Here is an 11,800-nt window from a genome sequence, read left to right as displayed (position 1 = left end):
TAAATGCTTAATGCTTTTAAACAACAGTTATAGAAGTATCACTAAAAGATGTGTTCCAAAGCAATTGCAGTACCGTTTCATCCAGGGAAACAAAAGTTCAGCAAAGTCTTAACACTAAGTCTACACCCTCAAACTGGATCATGGATGACAGTTTATAATGAGTACAAATTAAACAGGTTAACAAGGATGGAAAGGGTTGGTATATCCCAGTCATCAATAGGTCTAACCTACTATTTGTGGGGCAGGATAAGGTAAAGTTAGTCACAGCCTCTGATTCAGACTGTCCAGATTTAATCCTTTCATCTACTCACTGGGTCACATGTTAGGTGTGTTGCTTAACTCTCCATGACTCTGCTTTCTCCTCTGTAATGTTACCTACCTCATGAATGTGTTGTATTAATTGAATTAATGTATGCAAAGTCCTGGAATAGTCTTTAGCAGACAGCAGGCACAATATAAGAGTTTGCTATTATCATGGACTACACTGACCCTCTGACTAGGTGCTGCCTTCTCATTTTAAGCAGATACATGTTGATTTCTGTAGTAATGTGTAGATATTTTGTATCTCTGGTGGGAATATGTTCCCTGAGGGCAAAAGTGGTTCACCATTCATTTGGTCTCCCAAAATGCCTAGCAAGAGTGGCAGACATAGAGAAGGTGATTAATAAATACTGGAGGATTCCCCTGATGGTCCAGTGGTTAAGACTCTGCACTTTCGATGCAGGGGGCCCAGGTTTGACCCCTGGTCAGGGAACTAAGATTCCCACATGCTGCTTGGCATAGTCAAAAAATAAATAAATCATTTTTAAAATATAATAAAATAGATACTTTTGGATGTGGTAAGCCAATTTTAAAATCTTATACTGCCATGTACCAATTCAAATTTCTCCAATGATTTCTGTTGCCTGGGGTGCGAATCTGACTTTCTCAGGTAGGCAGCCAAGTCTCTCTTACAAGTCCTGAGGATTCTTCCCCTGATTCTGGCCCAGCTGATTCACTGGCCACATCCCAAGCATGGGTGGCAGTAACCTGGTTGTTGCCTTCGCTTATTTTTCTCCTCCTATCTAGAGTGCCCTTCTTCCTGTGCTCAGCCTATCCAAATTACACACACCCTTCCCTCCTTTCAAACCCACCTTCTCCTGGGAGCTGCTCTCGAACCCCCAAAGTCAAGCAGCTGGCTTCATCTTCTCTTGACCCCTATAGCTTTATAACTACAATTCATTTGGAACGTATCACTTTCAGTCTTAAGTTTTGGTCAAAATATTATGTCTGGTTTCCAAAGGGGGAAAGGAAAAAATGAAAGCAGGGGGAAGGAGAAGGGTACTAGAGCTTTGAATCTCTCTGGAACTCACTTCAGCCAGAGAAGGAGGGGCTTGAAACAATGGTGAGAGATGGGACAGCTGAGCGTGCAGTTGTCTGCACTCCAGAGCAGAAGCAGCAATCAGGGTCTTTTGTATTTCCATGCAAATGTTCATTGCAACACCATTCACAATAGCCAGGACCTGGAAGCAACCAGGTCCATTGACAGATGAGTGGATAAAGAAGTAGTGGTACATATGGACTACTACTCAGCCATAAAAAGAAACAAAACTGGGTCATTTGTAGTGATGGACCTAGAATCTGTTGTATAGTGAAGTAAGTCAGAAAGAGAAAAATATATATTAAGGCATACATATGGAATCTAGGTGGAGAAGGAAATGGCAACCCACTCCAGTATTTTTGCCTGGAGAATTCCATGGACAGAGGAGCCTGGTGGGCTACAGTCCATGGGGTCACAAAGAGTTGGACATGACTGAGTGACTAACACTATGGAATCTAGGAAGATGGTACAGATGAGCCTGTTTGCAGGGCAGAGATCAAGATGCAGACATAGAAAATGAATATGAGGGCAGAGGGGGAAAAGGGGTGTGAGACAGATTGGGAGAATAGGATTGACATATATAACACATATACACTACCATGAGTACAATAGATAGCTAGTGGGAAGCTGTTGTATAACACAGGGAGGCAAGTTCCATACTCTGTGATGACCCAGAGAGGTGGGATGGGGATGGGGTGGGAGGGAGGTTCAAGAGGGAAGGGATATATATGTACATATAGCTGATTCACTTCATTGTACAGCAGAAACTAATAAAACATTGTAAAGCAATTATACTCCAATTTAAAAAAGAAAAAAAGCAATCAGCTATGAAAACATAAATCCTTGATATTTGGAAGGCAGGGTCCTTTTTGCCAACTCTGGATCCCACAAGCTATGTTCAAGATGTTTCAAGAGCAGTGAGGGATAAGTAGCTACTACTGCACTAAGAGCTGAAACTGATCAAAATGAAGCTCTATTTACCAACCAAGTTAATGGACATGAACTTGGACAAACTCCAGGAGATGGTGAGGGACAGGGAAGCCTGGTTTGCTGGAGTCCATGGGATCACACAGAGTCAGATACGACTTGGTGACTGAACATCAACAGCAGCCAACCAAGTCTCCATCCTGGAAATGGAAAGTAGTCAACACACTCCTGAGTTCCAAAATGATTACAGCAGTTACATTCTGCCAGTGTAATTATTGGTTAGATGGGGAGGCAGATTCCTGATGCTTTCCGCTCTGCCACTCTTGCAGAATTCTCTCCCATGTTTCCTCACTGATTATCTCCTTGTTAAATTATATGCCCAGTTGAGGGGGAATCACAGACATTGTCCACTTTGATCACCATTTGGACCTTCAGATTTGAACCTATTGCATTCTAGATACTCAATGTGTTAGTTATCTGTTGTTGGATGAAAAACTACACCCAAAGCTTGCTTGCTCAAACCCACCATACTTACAATTATCTTCATGGTTTCTGTGGGTCAGGAATTCAAGAGCAGCTCATCTGAAGCTTCTGGCTCAGGTTCCGGTTCAACCTCAACCCTGAGGTTGCAGCAGGTATTGACCAGGGTCTCAAGACTCTTCTAGGGCAGAGTGACTTCTGACATGGCCCACTCACAGTTCTGACTGTGCCAAGGGTTCTTGCTGATTCTTTTTCCCACATGGTCCTCCCCGGGGGCTGACAATGTTCTCCCAGCAGAAGGCTGGCTCCCCCAGAGTGAGCAATCCAAGACCCAACACAAGTCGTAAAGATCCAGCTTTGGAAGTAGTGTTGCATCTAGCAAGTTAGCATGCCTGTCAATAGATAATTGTTCTGGTTGGCTGTCTTCTTCTTCACTAGTTTAGATGCTCTTTGAAAGAAAAAGCTTTCAAACTTCCTTGTAGTATCTGGTACAGTGCTTTGTATCTAGCACTCAAGTCTTTATTTTATTTTTAAAATTTTTGACAAGGACCATTTTTAAAGTCTTTATTGAATTTGTTACTTTATTGCTTCTGGTTTAGGATTTATTTTTTGGCCATGTGGAATCTTAACTCTCCAACCAGGGGCGGAACCCACACCCCTTTCATCAGAAGACAAAGTCTCAGCCACTGGACTGCTAGGGAAGTATTATCACTCAAGTCTTTAATATAGTCACAATTAATAGAAAGATATTTGCCAGTAAATAGTATCAATATTTTCATAATCAGTCAAATCATAATTTTTAGGTTTTCATTGGACAGTTATTTTATTCAGATGAATAATGTTTGAGGGAATAGAATTTCTGTCTTCAGTATTCTTTAAGCAAGCTGGGAATTTTGACGGACACCATCAGGAACAAGTTGCATATAATCTCCTTTGGCTACTGAGCATGACACTTAGTGATTTTCTTCTCTAAGTGTTATGTCTTCGTCTTTGAGGTTTTCATTTGCTTTTGTTGGCATAAACTCACTGTTTCTAGACCACCAGTACTCCTAAAGACCAAAATTAATTGCTAGTTTTATAGTTTTATATGTCTAAATGATAGGGATGCCAGATTGTTTCAAAATGAAAACACATCCAAATTTAATGAAGTTCAAAGGAAGAAATGTTTATTTATGGATTAAAGCATAAAATGATCTGTTGCTTGTAGTTACTGAAGTAGTGATAGCTCTTTTTAACAGGGAAAGGGAGGGCAAGTGGGGAAGCACAAGGGAGAAAGTTCCTTCTGTGATGCTGAGCATGAATCAACAATCCAGACAGATAAATAAAAGGCCCATGGGTTTTGACACCAGTTGAAAACACATGATATCCAAGTGAAGTCTGCAAAAGGGAGGGGAGTCTCTGGTAAGAGGGCGGAGGTTTTCTTCTGTCAGCTCATCACTTGCTTGCTCAGGGAAGTCTCCACGTGTCTGCAGGAATAGAGCATACTTTGTCCCTCTGGGGCACAGCTTTGGTGGCGGTTGAAGTTCAATGGTATCATTAAGCCTTCCCAGAGTTGTTGGAATGAAAGACACAGAATCTAAACTAGAAGGCCACCAAAGAGACTTATTTCCATGTCTTTTATGGCTACCACATCTCTATGCACATACTGCTTGAGATCACATCACTGGGTGCCATGTTCCCTGGAGCAGAAAGAGCTGGACAGCTGTTGTAATTGAGCAGAAGTCCGGAACTGTTCTCTAAAGCTTTTCATTGTTTCGGAGAATGCAAAAGCATCTTAATAAATACTTTCTCCCATCCCAAAATAGATCATTATCTAATGACACTTATTTTACTCAGTAAGACACTTAAAGTACTACATTCTTCATTTTGTTTAATCTGAACTTGTGATAATATTAGAACTGATATACATTGCACAATGATTTATAATTTTACAGTTAGCACATAATTTCTATTAACTTCTACATTCATCCACTCTTTATACTAACTTTCTCTGAAATGAATTGAAATTTAAATACAGATTTAAATATTTTACTATTTAAATATAGTAGAAAGCACATTAGATTTGGAGTCAGAAAACCCAAGTCCAGTTTCCCCTGGGATCATGAACATAAGGCTTAATTTCTCAGAGTTTCGTCTCAAGTCCATCATAGGTAAATGATGGATAAAGCAAGGATAATCCTATCACCTTCTGTGCTCAATAAGACTGCTGTGAAAATCAAAAGCATCAGTGTATATGAAAGCCCCCAGTAACACGTGTTTTACAAGATTTGAGATATGTTAATATTTTTATCTTACTCATAAGATACAAAGGTGATACTTCCAAACGCGCGGCATGTCCTCTGCTCCACCTCTTAGCACCGCCTGGCCTCAAAAAGCAAAGTCATCATATTAGCTCATCTGTTATAACCTTCCGATTCCATCGATGGAAATTGTCCATGAGTCAGGGTGTCTGATTCTAGTAGAGACTGTCAGCTATTGTTACTCCTTCAAAGCCTTCATCATAATATATTCTAACAATAACATGATAATGGTCTAATGATCTGAGAGGACAGAAATCATTTTCTCAAAAATCCAATCTTAATCCCAAATGGAGTGAAATAAGACTGTTTTCCAGCTCCCTTCTTTCTCTGTGTCTAAATAATTTGATGCAGCTTTTAGATGGATTAGAGACATGGTTTACTGTGAACATTTTTTTTTTCTCCAAGAAAATGGATTATCAAAGAGAATAAGTCAAAAATAATGCTGAAATCAAAAATCAAGATTTGGGACAAGCTGTCTTCATTGTTCAAATTAAAGATGTTAAGTAACTCCACCTTAGATGCTAGTTTGGTTCCTTTGCAGTAGATTGTGTAGCTAATTCCCAGTGTCTTGAGGCAGGGATAGATACTCAAGGTCAGTTGCTCCTCAGGAATCATGGCAAAGTTCTTCCTTGGTCAGGCTAGCCAATTGGCAATACCAGCCCCCTTAACATGTGCTGTCCAGGCTCCAGTCATATTGTCCATGATCTATGGCGTGGAACAATGGGTTTTTAGCTAAGGAGGGAGACCCAAAGCTGTACACCAGGAAAATGTGGTCCCAGTCCAGTTTCAGTCTGTGATAAGAAAGCGTTCCTGATAAGAAACATACAGCTAGGGTTCCTTAGCCATCATAAAGAAAGGTCAGCTTTGTGTCTGCATTTCTATTCCTGCCCTGCAAACAGGCTTATCTGTACTCTCTTTCTAGATTCCACATGCTGTGCTTAGTTGGCTCAGCCATGTCCGACTCTTTGCAACCCCATGGACTGTAGACCACCAGGCTCCTCTGTCCATGGGGAATCTCCAGGCAAGAATATTGGAGTGGGTTGCCATCCCCTCCTCCAGGGCATCTTCCCAACCCAGGGATCAAACCCAGGTCTCCCACATTGCAGGTGGATTCTTTACTGTCTGAGCATACATATGTGTTAATGCATGATATTTGTTTTTCTCTTTCTGACTTACTTCACCCTCTATAATAGACTCTAGGCCCATCCACATGACTACAATTGACCTAATTTGGTCCCTTTTTATGGCTGAGTAATATTCCATTGTATTTAAAATAGCTAGCTAGTGGGAAGCTGCTGTATAGCACAGGGAGCCCAGGTCAGTGCTCTGTGATGACCTAGAGGAATAGGATGGGGGGTGGTAGGGAGGCTCGAGAAGGAGGGGTATATATGTATACATTTAGCTGACTCACTTTGTCATACAGCAGACACTGTATGCTAATTAGTTTACAATACTAACACAATATTGTAAAGCAATTATATTGCCATTTTTAAAAAGAAAAAAAAAAGAAATATCAGCTTTGCCACCTTTGTGTCTGGTGTCTAATAAATTAGAATGTCCCTTCAATCAGCAGTAGAGGCTATGCCTTCCAGTCACTTGCCAAAGAACACAGCCTTGAAATCACAGCATTGCTAAAAGCCCATGGAAACAAAGGCTATCTCTAGAAAGAAGAACTTGAAGTTCCTTACATAGAGATCAATAAAATACATTCCTTTTCAAACTTAGTACCTAGAGGGAGTCTATTCCACCTGATTATTTCATCAGGCAAATACAAGTATAAAACACATCCACATCTTCATTTAGTTGTAATTAGAGGTATATTTTGGGCTTCCTTGGTAGCTTAGCTGGTAGAGAATCCACCTGCATTTTTGCAGGAAACCCCGGTTCAATTCCTAGTTTGTGCAGATCCCCTGGAGAAGGGATAGGCTACCCATTCCAGTATTCTTGAGCTTCCCTGGTGACTCAGATGGTAAAGAACCCACCTGTGATGCAGGAGACCTAGATTCAATCCCTGGGTTGGGAAGGTCCCCTGGAGGAGAGCATGACAATACTAGAGCATGTAACACTCTAGTTTTCTTGCCTGGAGAATCCCCATGGACAGAGAAGCCTGGCAGGCTACAATCCCTGGGGTTGCAAAGAGTCAGACATGACTGAGCGACTAAGTACAACACAGAGGTATATTTCACAGTGAATTATAAAAACTTGGCCTACAATTTTAATTTCCTATCCCCTTCTCACTTTGTGGTGTGTAGTTTTCACTCCAATATTCCTTGTGTGTGTGAATGTACACACACACACATACGCCACATGTCATTATCATCATCCATGTAAGTGGTTTGAGAAAATAGGTAAAAAAAAAAAAAAAACCTATAAAATGAATCTTATAATTCCCAAGTTTTCCTATACTCAGTATAGCAAGGTGTGAAAACCTAAGAATAATGTGTACATTATTAGGGTTAAAAATATTCTTAGTATCTCCTGGAAGCCAACTCTGAACCCTGACTTGACTAATTTCTACTCATTACTCAAGAACCATCTCTGGAGTTACCACCTCCAGGAAGCTTTTCATCTACCTAGACCTCAAGCCATAGTTACAGCCCCTGCCCTGTAGCCAGTGGAGTTGGTCATGACCCTGACTGTTCCCTGCTGCGACCTGTGGGCTTCCTGAGACTAGATACTGTCTTATCTCTGAAGCTCCAGCACCTACCATAGCACCTGGTGTATAATAATACCACTAAAAATGATTATAGAATAAATACGAAAATACACCACTTGTCTTAACAGTAGGAAGCAACTTTGCAAAGATGATTGAAACCAAAAATCTAGTTGTAGAACTTGAACTATGAAATCATACACTGAAATAAATCATCTCTTTTGTATGCTGTTCAAATATCAATCTCAGTTTTGTTCATTTGAAAAAGGAGAATTGGCAAGATTATTAAGCAGTATACTCTTAAAGTATTTTTAAACTGATATTGTCACCATATACATCTGCATTAGTAAAAGATGTGAGGGAAGAGCTCTATAAGTGAAAACAAATGCATTTTTAAACATTATTATCCTTTTAATTTAGAAAATATTAGAAAAACTAAGCCTTCTGCAGAAACCAACTGAAACTGTTTCACTCTGGATTCTTTGAGACAGATTGAATCTTACCTCATTGAGAGTTTTAAGATGTACAGTCTTGGCCAAATGTAGTCTGAACTCCAATGTAGCATTACCCAAGTGATTTTTTTTTTTGACAGGATCATTTTTTTTGTAAGCCTTTTATTGAATTTGTTATAATATTGTTTCTGTTTCATGTTTTGGTTTTTTTGGCCCTGAGGTATGTGGGATTTTAGCTTCCCAACCAGGGATCGAACCCACACCTCTTGCATTGGAAGGCAAAGTTTCCGTCACTAGACCACCAGGGAAATCTCTTCCAAAGTGATCTTACTATTAATCAGAAATCAGAATTTTTGATCATTAATGAAATGCACACAAGAATAAGAGCCTATGGGCTATGGAAGAAGAGTGAGAAGGTTAATAGAACAGCATGAGATACTAGGATTCTATTCATTTTCCAAGCTTTTGAGATTAGCTATTTACAGTAGCCAAGACATGGGCATCACCTCAGTGTCCACCAGTGGGTGAATGGATAAAGAAAAAGTGGTGTCTACACACAGTGAAATATTATTTAGCCTTAAAAAAGAAGGAAAGCCTGCCATTTGCAATAACACAGAAGAACCTAGAGGACATTATGTTAAATGAAATAAGCCAGTCACAGAAGGACAAACGCTACCTGGCACCACCTTTTGTGAAATTTGGAATAGTCAAATTCATAGAAGTACAACAGTGGTTATCAGGGGCCAGAGGGAGCAGAACAAGAAAGGTATTAGTCAAGGGGTACAGAGTTCCAGTTACACAAGATAAATAAACTCTACTGGGTACAGTAGCACAGAGCCCATCATTAACAGCATCGTGTTCTATAGTTAAATATTTGCTAAGAGGGTAGATCTTATGTTGTCTTCTTGTCACATAATAATAGTACATAAAGAGAATGGGGTGGGAGGAAATTTTTAGAGGTGATGTATATGTTTATGGCATAGTTGTATGATGGTTCATGAATGTACCTCTCCAAACTCATTTTTTTTTTAAGAAAAGATACTTCAACAGACACAAACATATAAATACACATAAACAAAAGCATGCCTTTTCCCTCCCTGTTTATGAGAATCCGTGTTACCCAGTTTTGAGATCTAGTTTCTAGTCTCACAACTACAGCATTCCTAAAGTTCAAGTCCACATCATAAGAGAAAGAACAGATGGAAGTTTGTCTGCTGTCTTGGCTGCTACTTTATTATTGATGTATCTACTAGATGTCCCCACCTCAGCGGAGAGATTAGAGATGACTGGAATCTGATCCATCCAAGGGAAGGAGTCAGAACTTGGGAGCGTAGAGGGGGCTGCAGAGGACCATGACTTACCCAGAGAAAGGGAGGTAGTTTCTCCTTTCTCCTAGAAAGGTAGGAGGCAGAAAGCAGGGGCTGGATGCGATGAAGCCAGTGGGCTACACATCAAAATGTCCCCTAGATCAGGGGTTCCCACCCTCCAGGATCTAATGTCTGATGATCTGAGGTAGAGCTGATCATTTCTATTGTTAGAGATATAACAATAATAGAAATAAAGTGCACAGTAAATGTGACCCATTTGAATCATCCCCAAACCATCCCCAGACCCCTATCTATAGAAAAATAATTGTCTTCCATGAAACTGGTCCCTGGTGCCAAAAACTTGGGGACCACTGCCCAAGAGCGGTTCACTGCAGGCTGCACTCAGGTCCTTAGTACCTACTTACTTAGAGAACCTGCATAAATATACACAGGCTTTCTTATGCATCTACTTCATATGTGAGGAGAGAGAAACTTGGATGTAACCAGATTTAGCTGAACTGGGTTTATGGGAAAGAAGGCCTAAATCCTGATTTATCGGCAGAGGAATTTGTCCTCCAGAATTTGAATTCTTATCCTTGAGCTAAAACAGGGCAAATGCCCAGCCTTTCACACCTTCTGACTCTTGAAAATGCTGCTTTTCCTCTTTTCTCTCTTGCTATGCCTGCTTGCCTTCCATTTGGCCTCCTCAGACACCACCACATATACTTGCGTGCATGCTCAGTTGCTTCAGTCATGTCCAACTGTTTGCCACCCTATGGACTGCAGCCCACCAGGCTCCTTTGTCCATGGTATTCTCGGGGCAAGAATACTGGAGTGAGTTGTCATGCCCTTCTTCCAGGGAATCTTCCTGACCCAGGGATTGAACCTGTATCTCCTCTGTCTACCTGGGTTGGCAAGTGGGCCACATACACATACATTTTATAAAAAAGTCAATTGTCTTTGTTATTCTGTTGAAGGTCCCATCAAACTGCCAGAGGCCTTCCTTCAGCCTCCCCCGGGATCAACAGTGTGCAGCTGCCTGAGAAAAATCCACACAAGTTTATAGAAAAATAGAAGTATATTGTGCTGTGTGTGTACATGTGTGTGTGTATGCTTGTAGGCATATGTATATGTGTGCATATGTATGCATATGTGTGCGCATGTTATATAGGGCATAATCAGAAAGGAGAGAGAAGAGGGGGTCAAGAGAAAGGGGCTGCCTGCATATATAAAGAACTATTGACCAGAAGGAATCTTTCCTTTCAATACCCATCACCAATGACAAAAACAAAGGACAACACAATTAGGGAAGGAGGGATGCTTTTTTATCTTAGAGGAGGGAGAGAGACAAAAAGTAAGCAAGCTATGAAAAATAGACCTCTACCTCAATTTTCTTAACCAAATCCAAAATGTACTGCTTATAGCATTGGCAGTTTACAATGGCAATTAACATCAATCCTAGGGTCTAATTAACCTCAATCAACAAGTCTAAGTAGGTTAATTAAATAGGATTTGGCTAAGCATGAAGCAGAAAAATACAGCTGTCTCATTTAAATATGATTTACAGAGGAAAGTCACCCCTTACCAAAGTTTTTCAATTTCTTTTTGGGCGGCAAAGTAAATTGGAGGATGGGGTGGGGTGGAGGTATCACCCAGAACACCTCTTATGGTCTGCCTCGTCTCAGATTTCCTTGGTCCAAGTCAGTCAGTATTGGAGCCTGTACCTCCAATATTCTTTCCAGGTTATTCGCCTTGATCTCAATCTAATCTTCTCTAAGAAACCTGGACTCATCCCTTTGTTGTTTATTTTGCACCTACCTATCCACCCCCACTCCCTTATGTTATAAATTCCTTCAGGGCACACAGTCTATTTGATTTATCCTCATCTCCTTAAAGTCATCAAGCAAAGTGCTTTGTGAGTAGTAAGTGCCCAATTAATCGTGCTTTTAATTGGATTTTCATCAAAATGTACTTTTTTCTCACCACGCCCCCGATCATAATTTGGATTCCTGGGCTTTAAGATAAAAGAGTCCAGATTCTGTGTGGGACAGAAGCATTGCAAGCTGCAGGGGTCTCTCTGGTCCTGTCTTCAGTGCCTTGTTGACATCCCCAGGATTGTTCTACCCCTGTCATTCACCACGAGATCAAGGGGGCCAATTTGGTCAATGGTGACATCAAAGGTTCTGAATATTTGACTTTCAAAAGAGCTCATCAGGGAACTTTCCTGATGGTTCAGTGGTTAAGATTTCACCTTCCAACACAGGCCGTGCAGGTTCGATCCCTGGCTGGAGAGCTAAGAACCCATATGCCTCTCAGCCAAA

At 40.7% G+C, this 11,800-nt stretch overlaps 1 long non-coding RNA gene and 1 other non-coding gene across 3 annotated transcripts; one reads left to right on the top strand and one right to left on the bottom strand.

Annotated features, from left to right (window-relative positions):
• The first annotated feature begins 680 nt into the window (after positions 1-680).
• On the top strand, positions 681-754 carry TRNAE-UUC (transfer RNA glutamic acid (anticodon UUC)). The gene has a single exon. It is a non-coding gene; the product is annotated as a tRNA-Glu (tRNA).
• Positions 755-3,948: 3,194 nt separating this feature from the next.
• Positions 3,949-11,203, bottom strand: LOC129626230 (uncharacterized). 2 transcript variants are annotated; one of them, XR_008701846.1, is made up of 3 exons: positions 11,065-11,203; positions 5,063-5,128; positions 3,949-4,233 (listed from the first exon to the last, which is right to left on the bottom strand). It is a non-coding gene; the product is annotated as an uncharacterized LOC129626230 (long non-coding RNA). The 2 variants fall into 2 exon arrangements; XR_008701845.1 differs by having other exon boundaries at positions 5,063-5,133; positions 11,065-11,194.
• Positions 11,204-11,800: the final 597 nt, after the last annotated feature.

This window comes from Bubalus kerabau, chromosome 13 (genome assembly GCF_029407905.1).
Source record: "Bubalus kerabau isolate K-KA32 ecotype Philippines breed swamp buffalo chromosome 13, PCC_UOA_SB_1v2, whole genome shotgun sequence".
Lineage (NCBI taxonomy): Eukaryota > Metazoa > Chordata > Mammalia > Artiodactyla > Bovidae > Bubalus > Bubalus kerabau.
Note: the sequence above shows the minus strand (reverse complement) of the source record. Positions and strands in the feature narration are given on the sequence as shown.